Source organism: Panicum virgatum, chromosome 6K (genome assembly GCF_016808335.1).
Source record: "Panicum virgatum strain AP13 chromosome 6K, P.virgatum_v5, whole genome shotgun sequence".
Taxonomy (NCBI): Eukaryota; Viridiplantae; Streptophyta; class Magnoliopsida; order Poales; family Poaceae; genus Panicum; species Panicum virgatum.
Genome location: NC_053141.1, coordinates 43,140,630 through 43,154,735, shown reverse-complemented (window position 1 = coordinate 43,154,735; position 14,106 = coordinate 43,140,630).

Below are 14,106 nucleotides of genomic sequence, written 5' to 3'. Positions count from 1 at the left end.
ACATGTAGGAATTTCTATTTCCAGAAGCAAAACTATAAACTTTTATCTCTAAACAATAAACACGTTGGTGCAAAATTGAATAGAGATCAAACTATAATCAAAACCATTCAAAAAACTATTGAAATTGCTTCTGGAAAAATAGAAAAAACAATAAAACGAAAACACTGTTCAGGTGGCCCAGAAGCAAAACCGGCCCGCGGCCTGCTCGGCCACCTTTCCTTGGGCCCGAGGCCCGACAGCCAACGGCCGGGCCGCCGAATCGGCCCGTCGCGGCGTCCCCTCCCCCGCCCGCATGGGCCGTCTGCCAGCCCAGGAGGCGAGACGATCTCGCGGCCGTTGATCACGATCGGACGGTCGTCCGCGGTTTTCGCCAGATCAAAACCGCGTCGCCGTCGCCGCGGCCCAAACCCTAGTTCATTCTTTCCTCCCCTTCTCTCTCCACGCTACGCAGCGGCGACGGCCACTGGCCATGGTGGCCGGGCGGGACGGCGCCGTCGCGGCTTGCTCGCCGGCGCGCGCGCTCGCCAGAGGGTGAGCGCGCCGCCGTCGAGCCGGCCGTGGACGGAGCCACGCTTTCGAGCCCCGCACACTCGACCCCGGCGTCCCGGAGCAGCAAGCAGGCGGCTCCACTGTGCCGCGAAGTCCGGCGAGCGGCGGCGCAAGCGCGTCACACGCACCAGCGACGGCAGTGGCGTGCAGACCAGGTAGGTCCCGCGCCCTTTGATCTCTAGGGTTAGGGTTAGGGTTTGACTGTTGAGTTCGATTTGTCATCGATTCGATCTGTTCTTGCTTTGATTCTATCGATTCGAGTTCGAATGATACGGTTTGAAACTTTTCGATCCGAGATCGAGTTGCTTTTCTTTGACTGTTGTTTTGATTCGCACTCGAAACTATCTTTCCTGACCTCGATCTACACGTGCGTAGGCGACTGATACCATTGTTACACTTCTAGGATCGACACAATGCATAAATCGAGTAGGATTTCTTTTCTTTTCTTTACATCAAGTGCAAAAGTCTCTAGTTCTATTGCATAAGCGGTATATGAAGGAACACAGTGAGAGAGAAGAGAGAGACCATCACCACCAGCGCTTGAGCTCGATCCGGCGGCCATCTCTGGTTTGCTGATGACGATATGCTCTAGGGCAGCGACGAGCGGTGCAGTGGCGTCGTGAGCGTAACGTCGAAGTCGAGGGCGATGGCAGCGATGCCGATGGATCAGCGTCGATGACAGCGGCGGTGAGGCTTCCCGCTGCTCCAGCGCACCCTCTAGATCGGCTAGGGTTTAGAATGTGGGAGAGGATACTGGCGGCGCGACGAACTTCGTTACCCGTGCCCCAACCCCTTCACCCCTCTTTATTTTAGTGCTGTGCAGCGGGGGCCCACCAACCATTAAGGTTGGGCGCCCCCGATCACGGTCTATTAGGAAAGAGATCAATCCAACATATTTGTGTAGTTTAAAGGGAAAAATTAGACAAGAAAGTTTATGAGTTGGCAGCACAAGAAGCTGATGACAAAAAAAAAAATCTTTGCCTTGAAGGATGGAAGAATGCAGTTCACTGAGACAGCTCTTGAATTGGGCACAACCAACTTATAGGCCATCTAATCTAATAAATTTCTGACCAAAACTTCTGGCGCTGATCAGAGATCTTGATCTGTGCGTGCGTTAAGCTTCAGAAGTACACGTGCAACAGGTCGAATAATTGTATACCGACTGATAAGAAATAACGAAGAGCGAAAACAAAAATATACCAATGAGTGTCTCTTATTCAAGTTATTTTTTTAATAGTTTGGAGTTTTAAAAATGATATAGGACGAAATGAAGAGACCTGCATGGCTGCATGTATTGACGACCAGCCTAATAATTGATGCAGAGAGAATCAAAACAAGGTTTGACTTTTTTCATAAAAATAATTAAGCTGGACCTGGAAATGTATTATTGGAGCGTTTTAAAAATTATTGATCCTTGAGAGAAATTGACAAAATCGATAATTAAACCCTAAACACTAAATATTACGAAATATACATTTACAAAGAACTACATTATATCAACTCGATCGAGTAAATAGAATGTTTTAAACTAAGGATCAATGGCAGCAGGTTAAAAGAATACTGAGGTTACATTCACCAACTGAAAAAGACATTCATTTATTTTTTTTTAAAAAGGCATTCAGTGCAAGCCGATCAGCTGCGTTCGTTTTTGCCGGACCATGCTGTTTTCTTGCCTTGACAGGCAAGTATATTAGAAACAATGACACGTCATCTTGAGAGGGCTTAACGGGCAATGTGTACAATAGATTTTTCTTTTCATTGTCTCGTAGTAGCATCATATCCCTTAAGTTATGGAATAAAAAGAGAGAATATTATAAATAGTACTACAACAACTCGTATAATGGTAAGTAAGCGATTTTATAGTACTTAATTTTAGCTTACGAGGCGGTTGTTTCACGAAGCAATCGCCTCATTCTTTCTCTTACCCCTCTATCTTCCATATCATCAAAATTTCTGCATGGAATTGCATGATACAACATATAATACTGCCAGGGGTGGACCCCGGGCCCGGCGACCCTAGGCCACGGCCCGTGCTCCGATGGATGAAGCTCCTGCTGGCAATCTGACATGTGGAGATGTTGCCGCCACTAGTGCATACGTGAGTATGGAATGCACTCAACGAAACTTGCATGACATGCTGGCAAGCAGGGAAGGCTCTGCTTATTCCCTGGGTCCGCCACTGAATACCGCTAACACGTAGCGATATACTTTCCCTTATTATCTTCATGAAACCAACCATGTTTTTGGCCGTCAAGCAGCCATTATTATTATAAAACAAACTCACCAACGGTACGTGCTCAAACATGGCAGATGCGTACGTGTCGTACACTTGCATGAAATCCAGAACAATCACAAGGAGGAGCATGTTGGTTGGTGCAAAATCTTCCACGCCGGGAATGTCCGGCACGCATGGTTATGAAGACATGTTTTAGTCATTTAGAGATGACGGCAGCCTAACTGTACGATCTATGCATGAATATATTGTCGCAGCAGCTTAATAGTTAATCTCCCACAAGCGTACGTGCAGCGTAGTGCTTCGCAGGCCTCCATTTTTTGTTGTTGCATTTAGTGGATCAAGAAAGAAAACACGAGGTCAGTGTTAGCATTAGATCAATAACTCCAACTTATATAACATATTCTTTTATTTTCAGTTTACAAGTTTTGATATTTGAAAATGACATGAGTATATTTGTTTTTTTTTCGCGACCGTGCGTGAGCACGGGACATGAGTAGATTTGTATCGAGGACTGGTTTCATAATAGGTCACTCTTGCTATGTGTTCGTAATAATTCACTGTTGGCTCTTGCTATGATGATCCAAAAAGTGGAGGGAGTTTTTTTTACATAACAGAACATTTAGCTATTTTTTCAGTAACTCATGTGAGTAAACATTATTGCAACAAGACACCTTCCATGTTTTTTCTTGAGAAATGCTGAAAACATGGGATTCTTCATATTTCATTTCTGAATCGTCGCCGACGAACTTAGGAACATATGCTAGCATAGCTAACGCTTCTTGTGCAACAAACCCAGGTTAGTGCGATTTTTTTTCTCTCGCAACAAAGCGCCGAAAGGGTACAAATTCTTGCGTCAGAAAGGTTCTTGCTCGTGGCATTATTACCCGTGTTAAAAACAAAAGAAACCTTGTTTGTTGCTAGGCGAGGTAGCGATAGGGACATCAGACATGTGCCTGGGTGGGTATCAGTTAGGAAAGTAAAACTACCGAACCTCTCTTGTCTCTTCACAAGGCTGTGCAGAGGAGAGAGGACAACAACCTGATTTTTTTAAATAAAATTTTCCAGAATTAAAGAAAAATAACTAAATTCATCACAGTCATTTCAACTTCAGTATTAGTGCTGCTACTCATCATCAACAATCCGGAACAACTAGACAAAGAAGATCACTCTTATCTTACCAGCTAGGCTACCTACAATTATTCCATTTTCTTTTGGGCCTCTTGGCAGAACATTTTTTCCCTCACCATCTCCTTGATGTAACAAAAGCAATGCATGGAAGAAGCCAAATACACAAGGGAGTAGGAGTAGGAGTAGGACCCCCAGCTTCGTATTAGGTTGCAGTGTTGGACATCACAGATCATTTGCTCATACACTGCCGCACTGCTGCCTGCCTGCAATTCCCAACTCCCAAGTGCCCATGATGCTAAAAAAAAACTCCCAAGTGCCAATGCAAAAAAGCCGAAGCTACACCATAGTTGCAAGCATGTTAGCCCACCAACGCAAAAGGCCTAAGTTTCTGAATTTTGTATGGGTGGCTCGGTCGGCCATGGCACTGCAGCCCATGCCACCGTTCATGGCTTTGTGTTCGGGCGCCATTTGAATAAGGGCTCCTGGCCATGTAATTGGGGGACATGAGTGGCAAAGGTGGTGTTGATTAGAGCACACTGCACAGCACAATTGTGTTTTGGTATGCACAGGGGATTGGATTTTGAGGGGCGGGCTAGCCTGTCCCTGTCTCTGTGCCTGTGGTCTAGTATGGCCGTTTGGCACTAGGGAATGGTGGTGGTGATTGCCCATCAGCGCCACTAATCAGGATTGCACTTTATCTGCGGAGGAGGCACCGTGGCCATTGGATTCAGTAGTGTAATGTGGAGGAGGTAAAGTCGATCGATCCCTTGTACTGATCTAGTAGTTAGCCCTTAGTAAAGCAGCTGAGAGTTCAGAGTTGAGTTGCTGAATCTTGTAGCTCCGGAGAAGCGAGCTGAAGCGCTCACATGCTGCCTCAGAAACACAAAGGCCTTTTTGGTTTCACTGAAACGTGCATCAATCATAGGCACGGCGCCCCTTTTGCCGCAGCCGAGTTGTGTATGGGCGCCGAACTCGCATTTGATCTCGACGTGCTGCCATGGCCGGTACTCCGCTAATGATCAAGATCCAGCACCTCATTGCGACGGCGCCACGAATGATTCGCCGCACGCACCCCAACACGGGGCGGCCCCCATGCTGCAGCCTGCAGCATTTACCGATTGCCATGGCCCATCTTCGCATCGATTTCACGGAGGCCTGACGACGAAGCTTTGGTCCAGCAGTCATGCCGTCCAGTTTCCAGTAGAGCGGACCGGCCGGGCGGTGGTCCTGGTCCAGTGAGAGACGCCGGCACGGCGATCGATCGCGCGCGCGTGCCGCAAGCCGGGCAGCCTTTCCCGCGCCTTTACAGGCTACCGCACGTCTCGAGGTCCGCGCGCAAAAAATGTGCGATAACTGTGGGGACAAAGATACTTTGCGCACGGCGCAGTGGGCTCTGCTGCGGCACCGTGGCACCACCGCCGCCGGCGCGGAGGTACTCGATCGGCGGCCCGTGCGCGCGGCACGCCCCCACGCCCCGCCTAGAACGGAGGAGAGAGGAGCGAGCCCGTGCCCGTGCGCCGAGCCGCGCGGCTGCCTGCCGGCGCCGTCCACAGCGTGCGGGGCGGCCGGACCGAGCAGGCGCTTGCCGTGGCCGGTGCGGCGCCCGTGCGGCCACGGCGACCAACAACGTGGGAGGAGACCGGGGCTCGGCAGCCGCGCCCGCGCGGGTCCGCCGGAGCCGGTTGGGCTGGTGGCTGATGTCTGGAGGGGAGTGACCAACTGGGCCAGGCCGCCGGTGCTCGGGCACCACAGCCGCGCCCACCCAATAAATAAAAGGTATTCACTGGTGACGGGTTCGGGCCAGACCTCGGATGGACGTGCTGGGCTCAAATGGGCCCAAAGCCTGAGACGTGTTGGGCTCAAATGGGCCCAAAGCATGGTGACGGGTTTGGGCTAGACTGTGGCAGCGTGCTAACTCAAAATGAGTGCCTGACAAAACCGGAATTTTTTTATTTTTATATTATTTTTTTTCGATTTATCAAAAATATATATCTAATTTTTTTTCAAAAATGTCACCCTGCCGCCGGTTCATTTGGCGGTAATGAGATACCGCCGGATGAACCGGCGGTAAGGGTTCTGGCCCACCGCCTGCCAACATATCGCCGGTTCATCCGGCGGTAAGATGTCAGGCCAATGGGCCTTCGTGGGCTGGTAACTTACCGCCGCCGGTTGAACCGGCGGTAGCTGGCGCTTACCGCCAGATGAACCGGCGATAAGAACCTACCGCCGGACCAACCGGCGGTAAGGCCCCGCCCTCTTAATCCCGCCCGCCCGCCGCCGCCCGCCAGCCCGCTCACTCCCCGCGCCGCCGCCCGCCCGCCAAGCGCCGCTCGCTCTCGCGCGCCGCCGGCCGCCGGCACCGCGGACCGTCCGCTCCGCCGCCCGCATCGCGGCTGGTGAGGGCCGGCCCCCGCGCGCCGGGGTTTGGCCGGCCGGCGCTCCCCCGGCCGCGCGCTCGCCGTTCGCGCGCACCGTGTCAATTATATTTTTATTTTTAGTTTTACTAATAATAATTTGTAGATTAGTATTACAAATATTAGTGATTTAGATATAGTTTTAGATGTAGAAATAGTTTTAATAAATATTAATGATTCACGTATAATTATTTTTAATATGAAATCGTAGAACTTGAAATTGAAAATATTAGTTTACAGACGAATATAATTTCATATATGAATATTAATGAGTCCAAACAGACATATTAGTGTCATAAAAATATTATTAATTGATATTATAGTACATACAAAACCTATGAATATATGTCAGTAATAGTAATAGAAATTAAAATAGATGTAAATAGTAATAGAAATTGTAGAGAAACAATTAAGATAGATGTAAAAATAGTAGAATTATTTATTAGCGTTGATCAAATTCTAAGGACAAGTAATTATTGTCGTAAATATTGTCAGGCATGTCAGATGATTTGTATTTTCAAGTGTTCTATGGGTCAGGAGAAGTTAGATATGGTCCTGAAGGGATAGATTTATCAGAGTTTAGCTCGATCACAAAAAAGTACCCCGAGCTAGAGAGAGGACTTGGATTTCAATATCCAATTGGCTATATAAAGCTTTCAGCCTTAGTCGAGATGAACATGAGATCTCTGTCATGGCAGTGGTCGGTCGAAGGGAACCAGTATTTTGGGAGCTATTGCCGTTTGAAGGGACGCAAAACTGGAGGAACTATGTCAATATAAGTAGTAATCGAGGCTTACCGCTTGTGTTGTTTGTTCAAGCATTCGAGAAGATTAGTTTTAGAACTGAAGCGGGCGGGGATCATGAAGGCCAGGGAGACATAGTATCGGAAGAAACTGAGACGATGCATGAATCTCATGAAGAAGGTGGTGAACTCGAGATTTTAGAAGATGATAGACATGGTGCACACGAACCTCGTCAAGCAACTGGTCAGGCTGATGAAGGGGAAAACATTCCAGAGATAGTTGAAGAGTTTCAGAGGGAGGGTGAAGAACAGCACAATGCAATGAATGATGACTCCTCGGATGATGATGATGATGATGATGATGATGATGATGATGATGATGATGATGATGATGATGATGATGATGATGATGATGATGATGATGATGACGAAGATTATCATGTCCCACACAACTGGTCCGGTTATGATTTTTCAAAATTAAGTGTAAATGCAGGTGAAGCGGTGCCTTGGGAGTACAGGCAAAATGAGGTATGTATCGGTTCGGTGTATGCCAACAGTGACAACATGAAGGAAGCTATAAAACGTTGGTCGACTCTCTCTTTGCAAAGACAGTTCAAAGTTGTGAAGACCAGTCCGAGAACATATGACTTGCGTTGTGTGAGAAGCGAATGTCCTTTCAGGGTGTATGCTTCTATGGGCAAGTGGCAGGATTTCTGGGAGGTTAAAAAAATTGTGGAGCACACATGCCTACTTGAGCAATTAGAACCACAGCACCGCAACCTCAGTGCAGGTTTCATAGCTAACTACATGTACCCTTTGATCGTGGACAATCCTAGTTATGAACCTAAGTCAATCATTTGTGCTGTTGAGGAGGAGTTTAAATATAAATTTAGCTACAACAAAGCTTACAGAGCGAAACAGAAAGCGCTGCAGATGAGGTGGGGGACGTATGAAGCTTCGTATCACAATATGCCGGCATTGCTGCACACTATATGTCTTAGAAATCCTGGTAGCTACTACGACTTGAAAATGTATCCATGTGCCCAGAAGCCTGGAAAGCAGGTACTCCAACGGTCGTTCTTGGCCTTGGGCGCTTGCATTGAGGCGTTTCCGCACTGCCGGCCAGTCATTTGTATAGATGGGACATTTTTGACAGGAAGGTATAAAGGCACAATCCTCACAGTTGTTGCAGCTGATGGTAACAGACAATTGTTGCTTTTGGCAATTGCCTTTGTAGAGAAAGAATCAGGGGATACTTGGTATTGGTTTTTGTAGAGGGTGAAGCAGATGATTGTCAAAGATGTAGAGAACGTGTGTTTGATTCATTATCGGCACAAGGGTATATTACAAGCAATCGATGACATACAAAATGGTTCTACTGAGCGTAGTAGGACTGCACTTTGGCCGGACCTAAAGAGTAGGTGGTGCATGAGGCATATGGGGGCAAACTTTCATAGCCAGTTCAAGAACAAAATCCTCATGAAGCTATTCAAGCGGTTATGCAGCCAGAATCAGGAAAGGAGATTCAACTTCCTATGGAAAAAATTGGATGAGCCAACAAAAAAGCAAACGGCGGAGCTAGCGAAGAGATCTGTCAATACAGAGGAGGACGACCAGGTCTCACTTGAAGACGTGGGCTTGGACGGTCCGAATGTCAGGCGCAAAAGGAGAAGGGCAATTAAGACATTCTCTGAGTGGATTGAGCACGAACCAAAAGAGAAATGGGCTTTACTATTTGATGAAGAAGGTGCTAGGTACGGTTTAATGACTACGAACCTAGCCGAGGCATACAATTGGGTGCTGCATGGTGTAAGATCATTGCCACTTGTTGGGATCGTGGAGTTCTTCTTGTATCGCACTTGCGAGTACTTCAGGGACCGTTACGCTGTGGCACAGAAAGATATGGTCGATAATCGCAAAGTTTACGGATACAAGGTTACGGAGCATATGGAGGAAGCTTTCAAAAAGGCCCGTTTACATCGGGTGACTCCAGTTGGGTCTATGGAACGTCGGTACGAGGTGGTGTGTAGGGACAAAGGCCGAATGGGGGGCCGGCATGAGAAGCATGTGCAGGAGTGTGTTCTCCGTCCTGATGCTTGTATTTGCTCATGTCATAAGCCAAAGCTGCTGCACCTGCCGTGCACACATGTCATTGCTGCCTGTTTTGAAGCTGGTGGACTACAGGCTCGTATGTATGTCTCAAATTACTTCATGAAGGAAACTATTTGGATGACTTGGAGGCACGAGATTTATGGGTTTCGCATCCTGGGAGACTTCATAACTGATCCTGGACACAATGCAACTTACATTCCGGATCCAGATCCAGAAATGTTTCAAGGGATGGGCCGACGCAAGAAGAAACGCATTAGAAATAATATGGATCGATCGGAGGCTGGTCGAGATGTCCGCCTCTGCTCGAAGTGCCATGAGACGGGTCATACGTACAAGGATTGTATGGCATTGAGTTATGGTGGCCGCACAGATGGAGCGGGCTCATCAGAAGCTGCTCCAAATCCGGCACCGCAGGCAACGGGTCGTCGTGGCCGCCGTCCTAACAACGATGGCCTTATGTGATCGATGACGATTGTCATTTGTGTCATTCGCTATTGAATCATGTTCGATGTTAAATTATGTAATATTAAGAACTGATATGTCGTAAACTGATTTCGTCTTGGCGTACGAATATTTGTTGTAATATGTGGCGCAAATGTATGTTCAACTTTGTTACTGTAATTGGAAATTGAAGTTATATGATATGTAATTTGTTGTGCATCATTTATTAGTTAATTACGTTATGTTTTATTTAGTATTTTATTAAAAATTTGTTGTATTACTTAATATTGTTATTTATGTTCTGAAATTTTATTTAGTATTTTATTACGTTAATGTTATTATGCTTAATATTGTTATTTATGTTCTGAAATTATTTGTAATAAATCTTATTATATAGGTATGGCGCACGAGGAAGGAGCCACCCCTGAGTTGCTATATGCTCTCGTCGACAAGCGCCACCGGTCGTACATGTCTGCGGTCCGTGGCATAAGCTTAGGGACGTTTCGGGCTCGTGTGCCCATGTCGACGATGCCGATACACCGTCGCTGGGTTCCTAGGTACGGGTTACATTTGTCATATATTTTAATTGTTTCCTTAACCGTTTGTTATAACTTGATTTTCATTTTCGCGTTGCAGGCTACGCGCTTCAGGTCTTCTCCCGATTGCGCGACTTGTGGAGGGAGATATGGCCGACCCTGCACGTCGACCTAGGGACAGGGCTCCACGGTTCCAGTTTGACATGTCCCTCCTCGCGGCACTTCTCGACCGTTGGCGTCCGGAGACGCACACGTTTCACCTCCCAGTCGGTGAGATGACCCCTACTCTTCAGGACGTGGCGATGCTTCTAGGCTTGCCGTGTGCTGGACGAGCTGTGGGTGCAGAGGACGTGGGACTCTCATGGCGCGATGACCTTTTGGCTCGGTTCGCCGGGGTTCAGCGCAACGAGCTAGCGTTGCCGTACCGGCCCTTGCCTGTGAACCACGCACACGGACCGACAAAGAGGTGGCTCCTACAGTTCAGTGTGAGTACATAAATGTTGATTCTTTCCGTACTTATATTGATATATATTTGCATTGACGACTCGTACCATTTTAAAGGCGGACTACATGAGGGCAGACGCAGATGACTTTATGGTTGCCAAGCACTTCGAGGCCTACTTACTGTGGCTGTTCGGTTGGGTCATGTTCTGCAGCTCGCAGGGTGACTCGTGCCCCAAACAGCTCATTTCTTTGGCGAGGTCGATAGCTGATGCTCCACTTCACGAGATGCCACAATTCAGCTGGGGTTCTGCCGTTTTGGCTGCGAGTTACAGGGGTCTTTGCACGGGCGTGACGAAGGTCTCAGCAGAGGAGCCCATTTTTGTTGGGTGTCCTCTACTGTTACAGCTCTGGTCGTACGAGCGCTTTTCCGTCGGTAGGCCAAAGATGGACTTCGAGTCGTACGTCCAGCTGTCCGCAGACCACGACGACGTCGACAGACCTACGATGGGTTCGTTGTGGTGCCTCAGGAGGGTACGTTACATCGTTTGTTTTACTTATTGTTACATGCCTGCACAAATGTACGATTTAGCGGTTAACTTATTTTTTCGTTATGCAGCCTTCTTGGGTCGGCGTGCAGACGAGGAAGTCGTACCACGACTTCGTGGGACAGTTTGACGCTCTTGTGGACACGGACGTGAGGTGGACTCCGTACACTGCAGCCGACATTTACGCCCGGGCACCGAGCGGTCTTTCGTACTGGATGACGAGGAAGCCGATCCTTTACGACATCCACGTCGAGGAGTACCACGTTCACCGGGTTATGAGGCAGTTCGGTCTCTACCAGCAGACCCCGGTCCCGATTGTGCACTCAGTGGAGGCCCATGTCCACAGGTACCGAATAAATAGTTCTATTAATAATTCATCATTTTTATAACCTACCATTTAGCATTGAATCGCTCAAACTTTCTATTATAGGTGGACACGTCAGGGCCAGCCACCAGGCTCGCGGTGGGCCGACAAGGTCCATCCTTACGTCGACTCTTGGGCTGCGGCCCTCGACGACGTCGTTTTTGAGGATCGGCCGCACAGCGACGAGGCGTTCGCGGACTACCTACGGTGGTACCTGCCGAGGACGCGCACACGTGTCGTGCACGTTCCACCAGAGGCTCCGATCGAGGCCGCAAGGGTGTCGGAGACGTACCCCGTAGTTCGAGACTAGAACTTCGCCATAGCGGTACGTTTCTCTGATTGATTTTGCAGTATTAAAAACTGGTTGCATATGAGTTTATTACTTTCTCGGTATAGTACGATGTCATACGAGCGATTGAGTCCGAGGCTTCGTCGAGTATGGGCCAGTACCATGACATGATGCCCGCCCAGCACCAGAGCACGCTGCAGAAGATCGTCGATATGTGCACGCGATTCCGACGAGCCGTGACCTGTCGTGAGGACGACACCTTCCTCCCACCTCGCAGTTCGGGGCCGGTTCCTGTGACCGGTCCATCGTCACGACGGTCTGCACCCGCGGCACAGTCAGGTCCACCGACACCGCCACCGCCACCTGACACGATGGCGACACCTTCGGGTTCTGCAGTTCGGCCCACGTACGTGCCGTGACCGGAACATTTGTACTCGGCAGGTAAATCGTACTCTAACCTCGTGTCACTTACAATACCGTATCATGTAAAACTTTATTCATTAACTTGTACTTCTTATTCGTGTAGCGCCCGTCTCGTCGCTGTTTCCGTCGATAGATCCCTACGGCGCCGGATCTTCGTCTCTTCGTCGTCCCATACACGATTTAGGTACGTCTAAGACCAGTTGTTAATTTGCGATAACAAGTACATTTTTAATTGAATATTGATGGATGGAAGTTTGTGAATCAGAGTACCGGCAGGTGGGAGGGATAGACGACGATGAGGAGATTCAGGAGGTGGACGACCTCGCGCAGATGGAGTGGGTGAACACGTTCTTCTCTTCTGCATCGACGCAGGAGGTCGTCGGCACTTCACAGCTAGGGGGTGCCCCACTCGCGATGCAGGACTACAGTCAGGTGGAGCAGACGCCTGTTCCTGAGCAGGGTCGTCGGTACACTCGCCAGACCATCTTGCCGGAGCCACTAACGTACTCGCAGCACCACACTAGGGTGGGCCAGGCTGCAGAGCGACGTGGCAGGAGGAGAGGGGGCAAGCGCGGACGCATCTAGTTTACAAGTTGTAGGTTGTTAATTATTTTGTTCCATCATACTATGTTATGTAGGCCTGTGTAGACTATGATTCGATGTGTCCATTACGTATCATTATGATGAGTAGGCCGGTGCAGTATTTCGGGCGATGGTATATGTCCGTGCAGTGAAATTATGACGATTAGGCCGGTGCCGTGCAGTGTTTCGGGCGATGGGATATGTCGGGGCAGTGCAATAATCACGAGTGAGCGCTGTGGAGCGTGCAAGTGCTGAAGTCATGAGCAGTGAGACGTCTTGTCGTTGTTTAAAGTGGGAGGAGTGAGCGGTGTTGAGCGTGCGAGGGTACAAATCAAGAGCAACGAGAGGTCGTGTCCGTGTTTAAAGTGGTAGGAGTGAGCGCTGTGGAGCGTGCGAATACTGTAGGCTTTTCATGTGCATTTACACTCCACACTCCGGGTATCAAACATTTGTGCGCCTATAAATACTCACTAGTTTGTGAACTCCCAGCACCACTCAAATACCAAAGGTCATTGTATACCCAATGTCTGGAGGTGAGTCTAGCAGGAAGAATTACTACGATTTTGGGAAAGGAAAAGGGGGAAGAAAGGGAGACCCCATAATATGGGAGGGGCCTCTTGGACCTGATTCCTTTCCGGAACCAGTGTTTGAGTTTCCGCCACAGCACAAGAGTGAATTTACCAATGAAACTCCTCTTCGACAATACGATAACCGTAGAGAAACGTGGCCAAAATGCAGACATAGTGAGAACTGCTTAGTGCAGATGTGCACCGACGGGATGGATGGCGGTCGGCGTTTCTTCAAATGCCCACACGCATGGGTAATGCTCGGTTGTTTTATTTCTTTATCTTCATTGAGACACCTTACATGAAATTTATTTTGCAGTCTTCAGATGCTCCAGAAAACTGTGGATTTACCAGGTGGGTGGATCCTGCACCAATTGATTCAGTTCAGGAGTTCATCAAGTACCTCCAGATAAAGATTTTTTATCTGGAGTGCAAGGTGAACCATTACGAGGAAGTGAGCGAGGGTAACAAAGACGACGAAGATGATGATATCAGCAATGCTGTCACTTCACAAGATGAACCATGCACTATTCCTTACTGCAACTGCCCTTGTCACAAGAAGAAGGGCCCTGCCCCTCCAGCACCACCGCCTGCACCAGCTGCAATGGGTGGATACTGCGGAGAAGGCTCAACGCAGTTTGCTACGTGGGGGTACGGCTATTAGGACTACCTAGTGCTAGTGACGCATCGTTGTATTTGTTGGGTTTTTTTAAATTACCTAAGGCATGTTAGCTT